The sequence below is a fragment of the Pinus tabuliformis genome, chromosome 9 (genome assembly GCF_031772625.1).
Source record: "Pinus tabuliformis cultivar Carrire ecotype Pingquan chromosome 9, CPIR1, whole genome shotgun sequence".
Classification (NCBI taxonomy): Eukaryota; Viridiplantae; Streptophyta; class Pinopsida; order Pinales; family Pinaceae; genus Pinus; species Pinus tabuliformis.
This window is the reverse complement of record NC_142307.1, coordinates 1,460,057,158-1,460,074,775: the sequence shown is the minus strand read 5'-3', so window position 1 is coordinate 1,460,074,775 and position 17,618 is coordinate 1,460,057,158.

Here is a 17,618-nt window from a genome sequence, read left to right as displayed (position 1 = left end):
GCACAAAAATGGATGCAAAATTTGGTGCTAAATCAAATTCAACAGATGGTGCAAAGATAGGCACCAAAGCTGGTGCAAAAATAGAAGCAAAAACTAGTGTAAGCCTAGATACAAAATCTGGCGTAAGACTAGATGCAAAAACTGACACAAAATGGATGCATAAAAAGACGTTAAATTGGATTCAAAATACAGTGTAAACTTGATGCAAATGATGGCACAAAAATGGAAGCAAAGAATGACACAAAATAGGAAGCAAAAGAGAATGAAAAATAGATGCAAAAAATGACACAAAACTAGAAGCAAAACCTGTCATAAAATAAGATGCAAATATTGGTTCAAAATTTGACGCAAAAAATGATGCATAGTTTGGTGTAAAAAATGATGCAAAATCTAGCGTGAAAAAGGATGCAAAATCAGGTGCAAAAAAGGACGCTTTAAAAATTGTACAATAGAGCCAGATTTAGCGCCAGGTTGCTCATCACAATTACAAAAAAATTGCACTAAAATCTGGCGCTAAATCTGGCGCAAATCGCTGGTTTTGTTGTAGTGTATAATGGATTGGCAACATTTGAGACAAGGTAAAGGACAGAGTGTGCAAGAGTTTACACAGGAATTAAGGAAAAAGTCATTAGCACTTAATGTTCCATTAGACACACGGGAAACTTTGTTAAAGTATATTGCAAGTTTGCATTCTTATTTGCGACATACATTGCTTATGTTTAATCCAACTGAGTTTGATGAAGTGTGTGTACAAGCCATTCATATTGAATCAGGTGGAAAACGTTTTCAGTCAAACTTTTAAAAGAAACCATTCAAGCATTTAGAGAACAAAGATTCCAAAGAAGGCAAAGGAAAGAATAAGTTGAAAGGGAAGAAATCAGAAACAAATAAGAAGGAAGGAGAAAGGCCTACTTGTACTCATTATTAGAGGGTTGGACATGGTGACTCCAAATGTTTGAAGCTTCATCCTAAACTTAAGACAAAGAAGTTCCTTAAGGAGAAGGGTGAGAGGAAAGCTAATGTTGCAGTCCAACAAGATTTGGGATCCGACTCAGGTGATGAAAATAATATTACCGTTATGGGTCTGATAGGTAATCCTTCTGAAACTAGCTCTAGTTCTAGTTGTTCTGCATCTTCTTCCAAATCTAATGATGTGATTGAAGAAAAGAAGAGAGTTGAATTGTTTCACATAAGGATTATATCTAAGCAAACTAAGATAGATACATTATTCGATAGTGGATCACAAGAAAATCTAATATTTGAGGAATTAGTAAGGAAATTGGGGTTGCAAACTAAAAATCATCCAAAACCATACCCTTTACGATCGTTGAAAGAAAATACTCAAATGCAAGTCACAAAACAATGTCAATTAAAGTTTGCAATTACAACTAATTTTGTTGATGAAGTTGAGCTAGATGTGATTCATTTGGATATATGTGGAGTTTTGTTGTGTAGTCCATATCTTTATGATAGAGATGCAATATTTCATAGACAGGAGAATAAGTATCATCTCTTTAAAGATGGAATTGAATACATTGTCAGGGCACACAAAATTAAGACCTACTTGGATTTAATCAATGTTAGTCAAATGAAAATGCTAATAAATTCAAGTAAAATGTATATTCTCATGATTGTTAAAGAACAACCTAAAGATAAGTATGATGCTTTTTAAGGGTGTGATTCTTAGTTTAAGGACAAATTAGTTAAAATAGTAGATTCTTATAAAGAATTGTTTAAAAACCAAAAAGTTTACCTCCAAAACGAGAAATACAACATGAGATTCAATTACAATCTGATGCCTCTCTCCCAAATATTGACATGTATTGTATGCTAGTCATAGAGAATGAAGAGATTAAGAAACAAATTCAGGAATTGGTTGATAAAGGCTTCATTCGACCTAGTTCTTCTCCATTTGGATGATCGATTATATTAGTCCCAAAGAAAGAAGGAACTTGGATAATGTGTATTGATTTTAGAGCCTTAAATAAAATCACCATTAAGAATAGGTATCCTCTTCCCAGAATTGATGATTTGCATGATCAATTAAATAATGTTGTTTACTTTATAAAACTGGTTTTAAGAAGTGGTTATCATCAGATTTGTATTGCAAAGAATGATATATGGAAAATTGCATTTAAGACTATACATGGGCTTTTTGAATGGTTAGTTATGCCATTTGGGTTATGCAATGCTCCAACAACTTTTATGAGGGTGATGAATGATTCTTTTTGTCCTTTTATTGATAAGTTTGTCATAGTCTATCTGGATGATATACTTATTTCCAGTTCAAGTTTAGAAGAACACGTAAAGCATGTTAAACAAGTTTTTGATGTGTTGCAAAAAGAGAAACAATATCTCAAACTCTCTAAATGTGAATTTGGAAAAAATTCCTTAGTATATCTTGGTTACATAGTTGGAGGAGGTCAGCTCAAAATAGATCCAACTAAAATTGAAGTAATTATTAAGTGGCTAAGACCTCAAAATGCGACAGAAGTTAGAAGTTTCTTGGGTGCACTTCAGTATTGGAGGAAGTTTATTTCTCATTTCTCTTTTATTGCATCACCACTTCATGCTTTAACAAGTTCTAAAGTCTCCTTCCAGTGGGGAGGAAAACAACAAAAAGCATTTGATACTTTAAAGCAAAAAATTGTTATAGCTCCAATCTTGGCTTTACTAGACCTTCAACAACCATTTGAAATAGAAATTGATGCTAGTGGGTATGCAATGGGTGCAATGTTATTGCAAAAAGGAAAACCTATTTGTTTTCATTCAGAAACGTGTTCTAAAGCAGTTGCTAACTATCCAAATTATGATAAAGAATTGTATGCATTAGTGGAAAGTGTTAAAAAATGGAAACATTATTTAATGGGCAAAGAAACTGTGATTCATATAGATCATCAGCCACTTTAGTACCTTCAATCTCAAACTAAGTTGCAACAATCTCAATATTATAGATGGATGGGGTTTTTGCAGCAATTCTATTTAGTAATCAAATATAAGAAAGGTACCACCAATAAAGTAGCTGATATGTTATCAAGACCTTATTTGAATGCTTCAGTTGTTTTGAAAAATAGTTCTTTAGCACATGAAAGTTATATAGAACAATATGTTGTAGATACTGATTTTAAGGATGTTTATGAATAACTAACTCATGGTGCTTAGGTGGAATAAGTGAATTATCATGTTCATGACTGGTTATTGTACCATATTGGAAAGTTGTGCATACCACAAGGAGAAAGAGTGCATGTGATCAGCGAAGCACATTCTTCTCGTGTTTCCAGGCATTTTGCTGTAGGTTCTTCTATTGGTAGATCTCCTTTTGAAACATGTTTTGGGTACCTGCCAAAATCACCAATAAACTTTATGTTTGGTGAAGAATATAAGGAGGATGGACTTGGAGATGCTGACAAAGCAATCAAGTTCATTAAAAGATTCCAAAAGATTCATGAAGCAGTGCAGGATCAATAGGAAAAAAGTCAGACCAAGTACAAAACGTGTCATGACAAGCATCAGATGGATCATCACTTCCAGGTTGGTGATCAAGTATGGCTTTACATCAGCAAAGAAAGGATGAAAGGTGAAGGTAAAAAGTTGAAACCTATAAGGTATGGTCCTTTTAAAATTGTTGAAAAGATTGGGCACAATGCATTCCAGTTGAATTTTCCTCCATACATGCATATATATTCAGTTGTAAATGTTGAAAATTTGAAGTTGTATGAACCTCCAATGATCATGGATCCAGAGGAAAATGCTCAAATTCCAACTGTAGATGATTTTGCACCTGAATGTATGATTGAGTTACAGGAAGATACCATCTTGGATAGGAAGGTCCACACTTCCAGGCGAGGAGATGTCGAGTATCTTCAAGTGGGACTCAAAGGCATGAATCCAAGTAAATCAAGGTGGATGGAGATTAGAAGGGTGAGGGAGTTGTACCCTCACCTCATATCTTCTTAAAGCAAAACTTTTGGTGGTCCAAAAGCTTCTAGTGGAGAGGAATGATCCAAAAGGATCCTCAAAATGCTTAAAATTTTACAATCTCATATGCTCATGAAACCAGTGCCAAGTCGGAGAGGTCGTCATGCAGATTCTGGTAGTATATTCGGTTTCAAAAATGGCCTCCGTATGAGGGAGAAAACACATTTTAAAGTTTTTACCAAACATGCAAAAAAATGGCCAGAGCAGGCCAAGTGGCAGTCTCAGAACAGGACATGTGGCAGTCTCACAGCAGGGCATGTGGCAAGTCAAATTCAAGTCAAAGTGGAGAGGTCAAATTACTGGGTCGGGGATTGAACCCACAACATCCGAGCAATCAATACAAAACTTTACCAACAGGCCATGGCAGTGCTTTGTTATAACATGGGCACATACATATATTTAAACTATGGCGTATTTTGGTATGTGAAGGAAGGGTTGGCGGAGACCGACATATCCAGTGGCCTCACCAAACCCAAAGGTTGTTTTTATTAGCGTTACCAAACGATTTACCGGAGCTGAAAAGTGGCTTAGATCCTAGGACCACATGCTATAAACTAGATATTTGGGGTCACAACTGCATGGGGCAAGGCTTGTGAGTGTGGCTGGAGGCTCACAACAGCATGCAGGTAGTGTCAAGGGTGTTGTTATAGCCTTTGATCATTGAAAAAGCGTTCCAACTCAGGGATTGGTCACCTGGGTGGTTGCTCAACCTTTGAGTGATCTATGGTTCCTGAGGAAGGTCAATAAGTCTCAATTGTAGTGTAACAACCCTCGTTAAAAATCCATGTAAAAATATATAACACCATGGTGATGGGACAAATATTCTAAGATGAATGGTGGGAAAAACATCTGAGAGGCGCGTCAATTCAGTTTATTAATGGCTAAGGAAATTGGAAAAGGCAATGGAAAAGGATTTGGAAAGGCAAGATGCATTATTTGGCATTTATTTATGAAAATAATGGAAAATAGATGAAAAGGAAGGTGAAAGGTCACAGGTTGCATGTGAGAAGGAAAATGAAGGAAAATAATGGAAATTGAAGAATTTAGAGACCTCATTAGTAAAATGGCTTATGAGGATCAGTTCATAAACTTTTGTTGGTTCATGTTTGGAGCTCGCTTTCTATTCTCTCTCTCTCATACTCTTGGACAATTAGAGTTTCTTGGAGCACTATTGTAGGAGTGTGGCATACTTGGGGATTAGAGAAAGAAGGCAAAGGAAAGTAGGAAAGCAAGAAAGCACAAGGGGATAGCAGCAACAACTACAACTGGATTTATTTGCAGGTATCGAGTTGCATGTATGGTTTCCTTGCTAGTTTTGGCATGCATGTGGTTTCTTGATTATGAGATGTCATTGGCATGGAGGAATGCATGGATTAATGGTGGATTTATTAGTCTTTCCATTTCATGGATATCCATGGTGTTGTGGGTGTTACTTTTGTTTTCTGGTTGGTTCTCATGTTCCTTTGGTTGTGGGTTGAGTTACTAGTTCCTGGAAGCATTGGTTGGACAAATGCTCTGGAAGCCCTGTAACAGCTTGGGTTGAGTTACTAGTATTGGAAGCCTTGGCTGGAAAAATTCTATAGAATCCCTTGGTGGGTTGAGTTACTAGTCCTGGAAGCCCTAGTTAGACAAATGCTCTGGAAGCCCAACAACAGCTGTGGGTTGAGTTACTAGTCTTGGAAGCCCTAGTTGGAACAAATGCTCTGGAGCCATGGAGAGCTTGGGTAGAGACCAATCTAGTGATGGTTAGTGATGTCTAACCATGAGGTGGAATCACTGGTTTATGGTTGAGTTGGTTTGGCCTTTGGAAGCCCTAGGTCAATTTTTTTGGATTTTCTTAATGAGATCCCACATTCATGCCTGGAATATGGCACGTGGGTGACTGGATGAAAGAGAGATTTGGTTCAGCCTAGTCTATGGTCGAGTTGATATGAACTTAAACATGAACGCAACAAATTACAGATATACTCATAAACACAGATATGACAGAGAAAAACACTTCATTTCATTAATAGAAAAATATTGAACTATGCTTACAAACAAAATGGAAATAAGATAGCTCAAGTGATGGTAGCTTATCTCTGATAAGAGATGTGGTGGCTACATGCCTCTAAATTGTTTTACAATGAGGCTCAAGGGCCTATTTATTATTGGAAAACATGAGAAAACCCTAAACAACCAAAACCCTAAGTCGAGGAGATGTAACACCAAGAGTTTGTGGGCCTCGTTGGGGTCAGTTGGGCAGCCAACTTCCCGGGGTCATAACTTGGTCATATTATCTCCATTTGGCGCGTACGATACCTTATTGGAAAGGTCTCTCCAAGTACTAAAAGTTTCACTACAAGTCCTTTCTAGTGGCTATCGGCTTGTCACGGACTCGAAAAATATGTCATTTATGGGGTCAAAACTACTCCGGAAGTTCATGAACCGAAAAACTACTAAAAATAGTAAATGCTGAAATGAACAAGGAAACGTATGAAACTGACTAGGGGGTCTAGGTGGAATAGGTGGATGGCCACCAATATCCACCTGGATCATTCCTCCCACCTTAAGAAGCAATGGTCCCCACTACGTGTAGAGCCTCCATGAGGTGAGGGAATTTTTGTTGAACCTGTACCCTGGTGAACCACTTGCCTTGGTGAAGGAGTTGGTTGGCTTTGACATCTCGATATAGTTGCATCCTCTATTGCCGAGTGTTCTTGATTTGTGTGTCCATGATCCGATCAGTTGCGGCTTGTTCCATGCAGTCCAGGTTGAGATTTGTTGGTGTGAGTTATTCTGCAATGTCAGATGTGTCCAACAATGGTGGAAAGTATGGCCGAAGGCGGTCTACATTGAACACTGGATGCAGACCAAGGAACAGTGGCATGCCAAGCTCTAAGGAATTCTAACCAATGGCCTCAGTGATCATGTATGGCCCATATCATAGCGGGTGAAGCTTGTGGCGGGGTCCCACCAAACCGGTGCAACAATTAAACCCGACAATGTACCCACTAAGCCAGACAATGAACCGCTTTGATGCCAAGTGATCTGAAAAGTTGAGAGCACATAAAACTTGCAACAAATTCCTTTTAATTGACCATAAGGGCTTGTAAAATTAAGTTACAATTTGTCACATAAACATGTAAATATTAACATAAACTTGTAACTTAAAATGCATACAAAAGAACTTGATCAAACCATGAATAATCAAAACATGAAGCATCAAGGTTGAATCACTATTATTGCCTTTCTTCAAAGAGGAATTTGTACAATGCTCTATTAAAAAGAGTGGCCAAACCTAGAGATGCCTTTTACTCCCAAAATACTTAAAAACTTGTACATACAAATAATTCCTCCAAAAGACCTCTTGATCTCTACAAGCTCACAATATCTTTCTCCACATGAAGCTCTCAAAACTTCTCCAAAAACTCTCTCAATCCCTCTCTAGCAGAAAAAGCTCTCTCCAAAAGAAAGAGTACAAAAGAGAATTTACAATTTTTGAGATACATAACCATAGGAGAGAATATATCCTTGGATCCACATTCCAAGGAGAGAAAAACTGCTCTTGATCCATAAAAATAAGAACTTATGATAATCTTAAGGATGGACCTTATCCACATTTTTTAAAGGGAAGCAATCCCATGAAAATCTCAACTCCCACTTGAAATTAGGAAAATCGTTTGTGAGGTGTATTCCCACATTTAATCAATTTCCTTTTTACAATTTACATGAGTACATTGAACATTTTATGCTCATGAAATTTTAAATGATTTCACCTTTACCAATCTTCCCTTGAATTCTTCTTTGGCATGGTACTCTTTGGAAACTGGTGTCAAGATCCTCCTTGATCAACGTTTGACCATCCATTTGGTTATTGGATGTTTCCATAGAGTGCACTACTTGTCTCTTACTATTTTTTTCTCAGCAGAGGTTATTAGAACCTACTTTGACTGCAAATCTTCTCCTTACCTGCTATGTATTATGGTGACCGACGTAATTTCCAAGCATTCCTCCTGTATGGGTAACTATCCAAATATTCCCCACCTCACCATGTTCATCGAGGAGCTAAGGGTTCGATATTTCCATATGTACTGATGGGTATCCATTCGACTTGGCATGATCTCTTGCTGCCAGATTTCTAAGTGGGATACTAGTGCCTATTAGGCTAGTTAAAATCGAGATAAACTAATGGGAACCAACCACTCCTCAATGGGTAAGGTATTTTAAGACCAGATTGAATTCTGTGTACGAAAGTATGGCTATTCTAGATCCCACATTTAAATATAATAACTCACAATCCACAGCTTCATTTACATTATCGCCATGGATTTAACTTCAACTTCCATTTCCCTTTAGTTCTAACTTCTACTTACATATTATTTTCCATCTCAGCAGAGGCTTCTTTCACCTTGCATGAATCACAATAGTGGACAATGTATATGGTTAATAGTGGACAACACAACTTTAACCATATGCATCCTTCATGAAAAAGTCACTTGTGATTCTTCATAATTAGTATTTAGTATATCTATCGACCAAGGAGCATATACATAAATGGAGTATTCTTAGTTGTTTCTTAAAATATATATTTTTTAAATTTTATATAATGAGATAATATATTTGAAATTTTTTTTAGCACCATGGCTTATCAAGGACACTAGTTCTGAGTTGACTGATCAAAATATAATGAATATATAAATAGTTTTATTGCAAAGTTAAAATATATGAGTCATAGTTCATATTCTTGATTAAATTATTGATTTTATTTTGTCTTGTCCATGTTCATATTCCTATCAATGTAAAAATTCTGATGAGTGTGTATTTGTATATTTGTAAATTGAGTGACAAGAGCCAAGGAAAATCCACATGTCTTAAACAATGGGTCTAACATTCCCTATTATTGTAACTTCTTGTGAGGTTGCTTTGAATGATAGCAAGGTTATGTTTCACTATGAGGCTTTATTTGTGCATGACTTTTACTTACTTAGTTATTGCATTAATGCACAAGAGCAACTTTGGCCATGACACATGAAGAGCCCAATTAACATTGGCAAGGACTTGCTGTTTTGCAGATCTCCTTGTTTATAATCAAATTGAGTGAGTTTCTTATTTAGAATCGCTAGTACTGAATAGAAATGTGGATAGTTCTCATTCTCTTTATTTTGATTAACTTTCCTCAATAGGATAAGAACATTAAATAAATTTTTTTTTTAATAATAATTTATTTTTCTTTTTATTCTCTTTAGTCGTATAGGAGAATTAAATTATAAAATTTTCCTTTACGGTTTATAACATTAATTAAATTATTACTGTAAAGGTAAATATTTTCTAAATATTAAAAATAAAATACTTAAATATCAAAATTTCAAAAAATAAACAAAATAATGAGTTTCAAGAAAATATAAATTCATCCAAAAAAGTTGACGACAAGTATTATTTATTAGGTCGATTGGTGTTCCCTTTTGAAATTTTTCATTGCCTACTTTTGTCTACCCTTTTCCCTGCTCCATCCAATCGATTGAAATAGTTTTAACTATTAGATCTAAAATGTGTGGATACCGAACCTCCATTACCGCATATTAGGGGTTTAGTTCTGCCATTTAAGATGTCGTTAGATAGTTCTTAGAGTGTGTCGAGTTCGAGTCGTCGCATAAATCTCCATTGAATACTCTCCATGAATGATCAATGATGATGAAGGGGGAATTCAGAATATCTAGCCCAAGAAAACCCTACTGGAGTAATACGATGCTTTCAATTTCCAGCCCAAGAAAACCCTACTCGAGTAGTACGATGCTTTCAATTTCTAGCCCAAGAAAACCCTACTACAGATATTTTGGAAGCGATCCAACAAGGGCGATGACAAAGTTGAAATGCAAAACGATGTTTGCAATATTCTTCCCAAGAAATCCCCAATGGGCACTTTCCATAAGATATTTATTATCTATATTGAGGCTCTTTTTGTTGTTTCATCCTTGACTTCATCCACTTTGTCACATTTTATTAACAATTGTACATTGTCGACTTCGCCCACTTTCTCACATTTTATTAACAATTGTAAATCCTCAAATTTGCCAGCTTTCTCACACCTTGATTAACAATTGTTCTGGATCATTTTGTTTAATGTCACATGTATTACTCATCTAACATCTCAAGCGATATTGTATCACACAATGATGTCTTTCTCAACTATTTTTTCCATAGTTTTTTTCTCCACTACTTTTATTAATTTAACAATGCAATACCTTGAACTATATAATGAGCAACAATTAGGATCGATCGATTCTACATTGACAAGGATTGTGTTTTCATTCTGTTTTGATTTGTTCTCTTTAAGATGTATTATTGACCACTGACAACATGTTAGAAATAATTAATGTTTAGAGCATAGGATCTGTTCACTAAATAAGTTGTTGGTTGGTTCTTTTCTTGTCACCCCAACAAAAGAATCGCCAACCATCACAGAGATGAGTGATTTCCACTTAGCCTAGCTTGTACACTAGATAACCATCTCTTAGTTCTCTTTTTGTTTCTTTTACTAATTATTGTTGTGAAAGATCCAATAATAATTTCCATTTTTAAAGTGTATAGATGAAATCAAGGATTTTCAAGTATTTTTTTTTCCAAAACTTATTCCTTGTGTTTACTAATGTCTAACATCCATCACAGTTGTCCCAAGGTTTTGGGAATAAGAATGGATACGTTGATAATTACATCAATCAAATTACATCATTTTCATAAGACAATCGAAAGCATTGGTGGTTGATCTTCCAAAGTGATCAAAGTTGTTTATAACAAATGGTACATGTTGGATTTACCTTGGTTAGATTTCTTACTTTTGATGGAGTGGGAGGTTCAATGCTCCAACAGGTTGAAAGTTTCTTCGTTGATCAAATATTATCTTATCCACAATTCATAGTTGATTTGAATTCTCCCTACAGTATTCAACATGCACCAAATCTATGAAACTATCATAACATCCCTCCATGAACAATTTCTCATCCTTCGTTAGTGTTCATATTTCATCACTGTGCAATGGTAGCTTAGACACATCATCTAATTTGGTTTAATTAACTTTTCAATAATTTTAACATGACTCCTTTTCTTTTTTTAGAGGAAAAAAATGAAATTTTCATATATAATTAAAAAATCTGCAAAATACAGTGTAACTGTATGACCACATCTGTCCCAAACAGGCAACAGAGTATACTTCTATCTCCCTCAACTAGATATCTGAGCTAATTATCTCCAATGGGTTAATGATCTCCAGGGGCAGAGACAAACCCCATCAAATCATATACATTTCACCAAGACCTTTAACTGCCCATATGATTCAGACTCCTTATATTAGATCTACAAGCTAATGTGAGAAAGCCCCAACCAATAGAGGTACTTGAATTCTAAAGACTCGAAACATAACCTTGATGTAAGGGACTAAAATATCCTCAGTTCCAAAAAGCTTAATCAATAGATAAACGCAGTGTATCATAATCATCAGACAAAAAAAGACAAAAATGGAGAGTTCACACTATGTGAGTAGCCAAAAAAACCCTGTCTCGCCCTACTCGAACCTGGAGCTATGATCCAAAACAAAAAAAATAATGGATCGAAAAAAGGATAGCGAGAAACCTTCATATGATCAAGTGACCATCCTACTTGAGGGTTCCTTGGTAATATGCCTAGAAATGAATCCTATCCATAGTCACCCTGCATCCTTCTTTTGAGAGTATGTTCACATGCTCATTTTGTTCTCTATTTATATGGGAGACTGGAACCCTGTAGAATGAGGAAAATAAGGATCTGATCCTTTCCAACCAGTGAGAGAGAGATGGAGCATATAAATAAGATTCTAAGTGGTCTAATCAACGATAGACTTAGAGTCACTAAATATGTCAATTTCGTCTATCTACAACCACCAAGCGCAATAAAGGATGCCCCAAAAATCTAGGAGCTCATCCCTAGTGTTGGTGCCAATTCCACTACACCACTTAAACTTATATAAATCACTAGGGCTCCTAAATATCAACATACCACTTCCGCATACCCCTGAAGATTTAGACCCATAAAATAACTTGATTGGATAGTTGTGCTACACATCTTGCAAACTAATATTTATTCTTAGAGAATTAAAGGATAATGACCCTTTCTCGAGGAAGAAGGCAGTAATATTAATCGATGTAGCCCCATAAAAGAACTTGATTAGATAATCGTGCCACACATCTTGCAAACTAATATTTATTCTTAGAGAATTAAAGGATAATGACCCTTTCTCGAGGAACAAGGCAGTAATATTAATCGATGTAGCCTACACTCCTCGCTCCTTTTGGTCAAAACTCCAAGCATTTTGCACTCTCCAGATGCCCCAAATAATATAGAAAGGTAGTGCTTTGTATGCCTTATTTTCTGCAATCCATTTTTTCAGGCAAGTGACCATCAAGGACTGATCCCATATTGTTGCTAAATGAAGATGATCTAGGACCTCCTTCCACACTTCTACTACAAATGTTCACATCAAGAAAAGGTGGAAGATGTCTTTCGAATGCTTCCTACACATAACACATTTACCTGGTCCTGAAAACCCCTTCTTGATTAGGTTTGACCATGTCAGGATTTTTTCATGTAACACTAACCAGCCAAAACATGTCAATTTTTGTGGAATATCCCATTTCCAAAAATTTCACCGAATAAACCAATATCCCTTTCCTCTTTCCAAGAATTGTGTTTTACCTCTTGTCCCCCCTCCGTGTGGACATCCTTTAAGTATATAATCCCCCCGTTGTGAAGAGTAGTTATTGCCTGGGTGAAAGAGTAAAGTAGTTGGGAAAATTAATGATGGTTTCCAAACCAATCTCTGCATGAGCTCCATTGCGTGCAATCCGCCACATGTTTCTTGTGAACCATGGAAGAGTTTTCATCATACTCCTCCAAGTCAACAGAGCCACTTGATGGGATGGAGCTCCTGCTCGAATCCATGCAATCAGAGAATGATGCTTGACTCCTTTATAATATGTCTCTTTTATTACATGCATCTTCTAGACTATAAATGTTATTTATTTAGCTTAAATTATTGCACTATTTATTCATGCACTACTTTATCAATTGCTCTATTTCTTTAGATTAAATCTATCTTCCAACTTCATTTGACCAGGAAGCCCAAGTCGAATAACATGTTCAGTTAAAAAAACATGTATCTATTTTATGTAGTTTTATGGGAAATTAGAAGCTACATTTACACAGTTTTTTGTGTTTTATATTTTAGTTGAGAGCATAACTTATAATGTGTTATGATTACTTTGCAACATAGTTGGTGCATTTTTTTTAAAATGTAAATATTATCTTTTATATATATATTTTTAAATTAATTTTATTTTTTAATAAATTTAAAATTAGTAATATATATATATATATGAATGAGAAAGTCACAATTATGAAAACCATAATAGAGAGAATATATACAATTTTGGATGAATTAGATAAAATTATAAATATGAAAATCATAATAGAAAGGAGATAAACAACTTCACATCCATTGGAGCCTAAAGATAGAGAGGAATATTTAGTTATTGAGATCTCAATAACCCTCCCACCATATGAGATTCTAAGTGTGGTTTTGATATGATATCCCTCGTAAGGAAGAGGCTTCAATTAAACTTGTTCTAATTTAGTGGGAACGGAACGCTTTTATTTACTCCTAGGTTAATTTATATGTGGAATTTGCTTTTATGTTTTATTTCCAGCTTGGTCACATGCTCAATAATTATGGGTATTTTTAATTTTACCAATTTTTCCTTTCCATCTTTCAATTGAGATTGTGGGATTTTGTTGGATAAATCTGATATGATATCTAATTCAAGTCTATATTGGATGGGAAGAAAGTGTCAAGGAAGAACTTGAAATTTATATTAATATTAATATTAAATTATAATAATAATGTATTACAACTAGAATCCAACGAATGGAGGAATCAATGTTTGCAAGTATATTGCTACCAATTAAGAAATCAAAGTATTTCCAAAGTTACAGAAGGTTCCACTATCAACATATACTGACATAATTACATACCGACAACATTAGCATATGCATATAGATTCTGGAGTATGCCTCTTAGTGTCAAGTATCACTACTACATTTGGGTGGAAATTCTGACGGAGAAATCCGACGGAATGGCTAAAATCGGAAAAAGTGTCGGAAGTTAAATGTTTTTGTTTGTTTGTTTTTTGTTTTTATAAAATCCCGACGACCATCGAATATCCGATAGAAGTTATTTACTGGTCGAATATTTGACAGAATGCCCTATCCCAACGATTATCAGACATTTTCCTATAAACTCTCATATCGTCGAATAACCAACGCTAGTTCTTTTATCGTCAGATATCTAACATTATATCCAATATGAAAATGTGTTATCCAATTTCCTACAAATGATAAATAATTGTTGCATAACGTTCAATTCCACCATTAATGGCTTTTTGCGCTGACAATGTCTAATATGGGACCGCTTTACGTTGATCAGTTTGACTAATTAAAATAAATATAACATTAATATTATAATTAAATATAATATTATTAATATATATATATATATATATATATATATATATATATATATATATATTAATATTAATATTTTATTATAATTATAATAAATATGTGCGTGTATAGAGGTCCTAACATTATATAACTTTGACATAGTTGCTATAATATTAGTTGTGATTGTTTTGAAAGATTGTAGGTTTATTTTGAGGTTAATTTTTGAACAAAATCATCACTGGAAATTTGGTGATAAAAATTGTCACATAGTATTCCTCAAGGAGACTAATTATATGTGGGATCGACATCAAGGGCTTCTGGGGACGGCAAATGTTATTTACCTTGTATAAATTACAAGGGCTTGATGCTAAGGAGAATTCTAATAAAATCAACTAAAAAGCATTGTAGAGACTATGGACACAATGAAGGTAGACTTGAATATCATCCATTTGTAAGTTATTTATTATATGTATTTGTATTGTAGATTGTTTTGTAAATGTTATATGTATATTGTATTTTAGATTGTATGTCTTTGTATTGTAAATTGTACTATCTTTCTATTGTAAATGTATTTTATAATATTCTTTTGGGAGGTGTTTGAACTATGTTGTCATCTTGATGTGGGCTAGAAATATTATTTTATTATTTTCATTAGGGCTGTTTAAGGGGTTAGGTCAAGTTAGGGGTTAATTAATTTATGGGCTTAGGGATAAGGGGTTTAAGGTCTTAGGGGAATGGGGTGAAGGTGTTAGAGGATTAATGTATATTGTTTAGGGGGTTAATTTGGACCTATAGGATTTAGAGGTTAATCATGGGTTTTTATGGATCATTATTAATAAGTTTTAAAAGTATATCATGAAAAATATGACATTAAGAAATAGTATGACAATACAATGATGAATGCAAAATAAGATCAATATATTTTTTATTATGGTCATGACTATATATCTTAGAAAGTGTCTCACTTCCTACTTGTCAAGAAAAGTAACATCTTTCTTAAAAATTGTCAACATATTCTTAAATATCTTGATATATTGCACAAGCATCATCATTGATTTGTTGTCTTTGTTTCTTGGTCTCACCTAAGTTGTCTTTCTCTTTTTCTTTATTGTCTTTGTTTTCTTTATATGTTATATTTGTAAATTGTTTTTATATAGATGTTTCAATATTTGCTATATATACTAATATTACTTTATTTATTGTAATTGTATAGTATCATCCCCCTAGGGAATTGCTCGACGAGGAAGAACTGGTTAGTACAAGTGCCTGTTCAAGAACATGGAGCGATTAATATTGAGGATCAAGTTAATGATCCTATGGAAGAAGATAATGATGTTGATAACATAGTTGAAGAAGATGGGACAAATATATTGATCCAGAAGACATTTAATAATGTTGGAATGGATGATGATGACAACCAGTATGATGACCGTGCTTTTGATTTACCTGTACTTGAGATGGAATTTAAACCTCTTTATGAAGGCTCAAAAACATCTCTTCTCTCTACTCTATTATTGTTGGTCAACTTAAAGGTAGTGAATGGTTTGTCAAATACATGTGACACAACTCCTAAAGTATGTAATATATTTTGCGACATTTAGTAATATATACATGATAAAGCAATTGTTTTTTTCAGTGTTTTTAATGTTAGTACGTTGATCTGCATCATTTCATTAATTTGTAACATTTGGATGCAATATGTACAATTAATATTGTTTAGTACATTAACCAATAATAATGTTTTTATGATATAGATTATTAGATGAATTTTTGTTACCACTGTTAAATGTTTTACCTCATACGTACCGAGATTTACATTCCTTTATGAAAGATATTGAAATGGAGTATCAAGCTATTCATGCATGCCCTAATGATGATATTATATATTATAAATAACATTCATTGAAAGACAAGTGCCCAAAATGTAATGAGAGTAGATATCAAACCGATAAAGTGAAAAAAAAAGGTGCCTCGTAAGGTGAAAATTGTTCTGGTGCAAAGGCGTAGAAAAACTTATGGATTACCATGCAAAGGATAGAATTGAAGATGGAATTCTTCGAATGCCTGCAGATGGATCTTCATTTAGGAAGAGAACCTCGTAATCTTAGGCCTTCGTTAGTAGCTGATGGTGTCAATCCATTTGGAGAGGCCAAATCTACTTAATCGGTGCGGCCCGTTTTTGTTATCAACAATAACATTCCTCCATGGAAGTCAATAAAAAGGGAACACATAATGTTTTCATTGATTATTCCAGGTATTGATTTGTTTAGAATATTTTTTTTTAGAACAATAACATCTCATTTGTCTTGTTTGTTTCATAATTATGTCCTATATGTTTTTGTTAATATACTCATATATGTTCAATTATGCGTTATATTTATGTATTGTAAATTTTTTTATTTACTCATATATGTAGTAATTATGTATGTTCAATTAATTAGGTAAGTACGAGGCCAAAGATATGAATGTGTATATCGAGCCTCTTATCAATGAGTTAGTGTAGCTATGGAACAATGTCAATAGGTATGATATCTCTAGACCAGTAGTTGCACAAAGGGAATTTGAATTCCATGCAATGCTTGTATGGAAAATTCATGATGCCCTAGGGCTAACACATTTCTGTGGTATGTTATAATGTTACCCTGCACTTTAATAATGTTTAATTTTATAAAGTTCAATTCAAGTATGTTTTATAAATAGTTCGACCTTCATTGTACATACTTAAAATAATTGTTATAAAAGTATTCCATCTCTTGTAGGTCTTCAAACAAAGAGTAAATTTTCTTGTCCAGTTTGTGGTTCTACGATTAAATATCATCATTCAATAAGCTTAGGAAAGGAGGTGTTTGATGAGTATAGGCACTTCTTTTCTAAGAACCATAGGTAAAGAAGTATTGAAAAAAATTATTTCAATGGGAAAGAAGAGACTAGAGTAAGATCATGGAAAATGACACCTCATGCATGGAAGTTGCAATATAATAGAGTCTCTCAAGGTATGGATCGAATTGTCTATGTATCAATATACATTATATGTTTGGATTATTTTATCTTTTTATGACATTTTCTTCATTGTACTAATTGACAGGTTATATTGTTGTTATAATATCTTTATCTATGATTCACATTGTAGG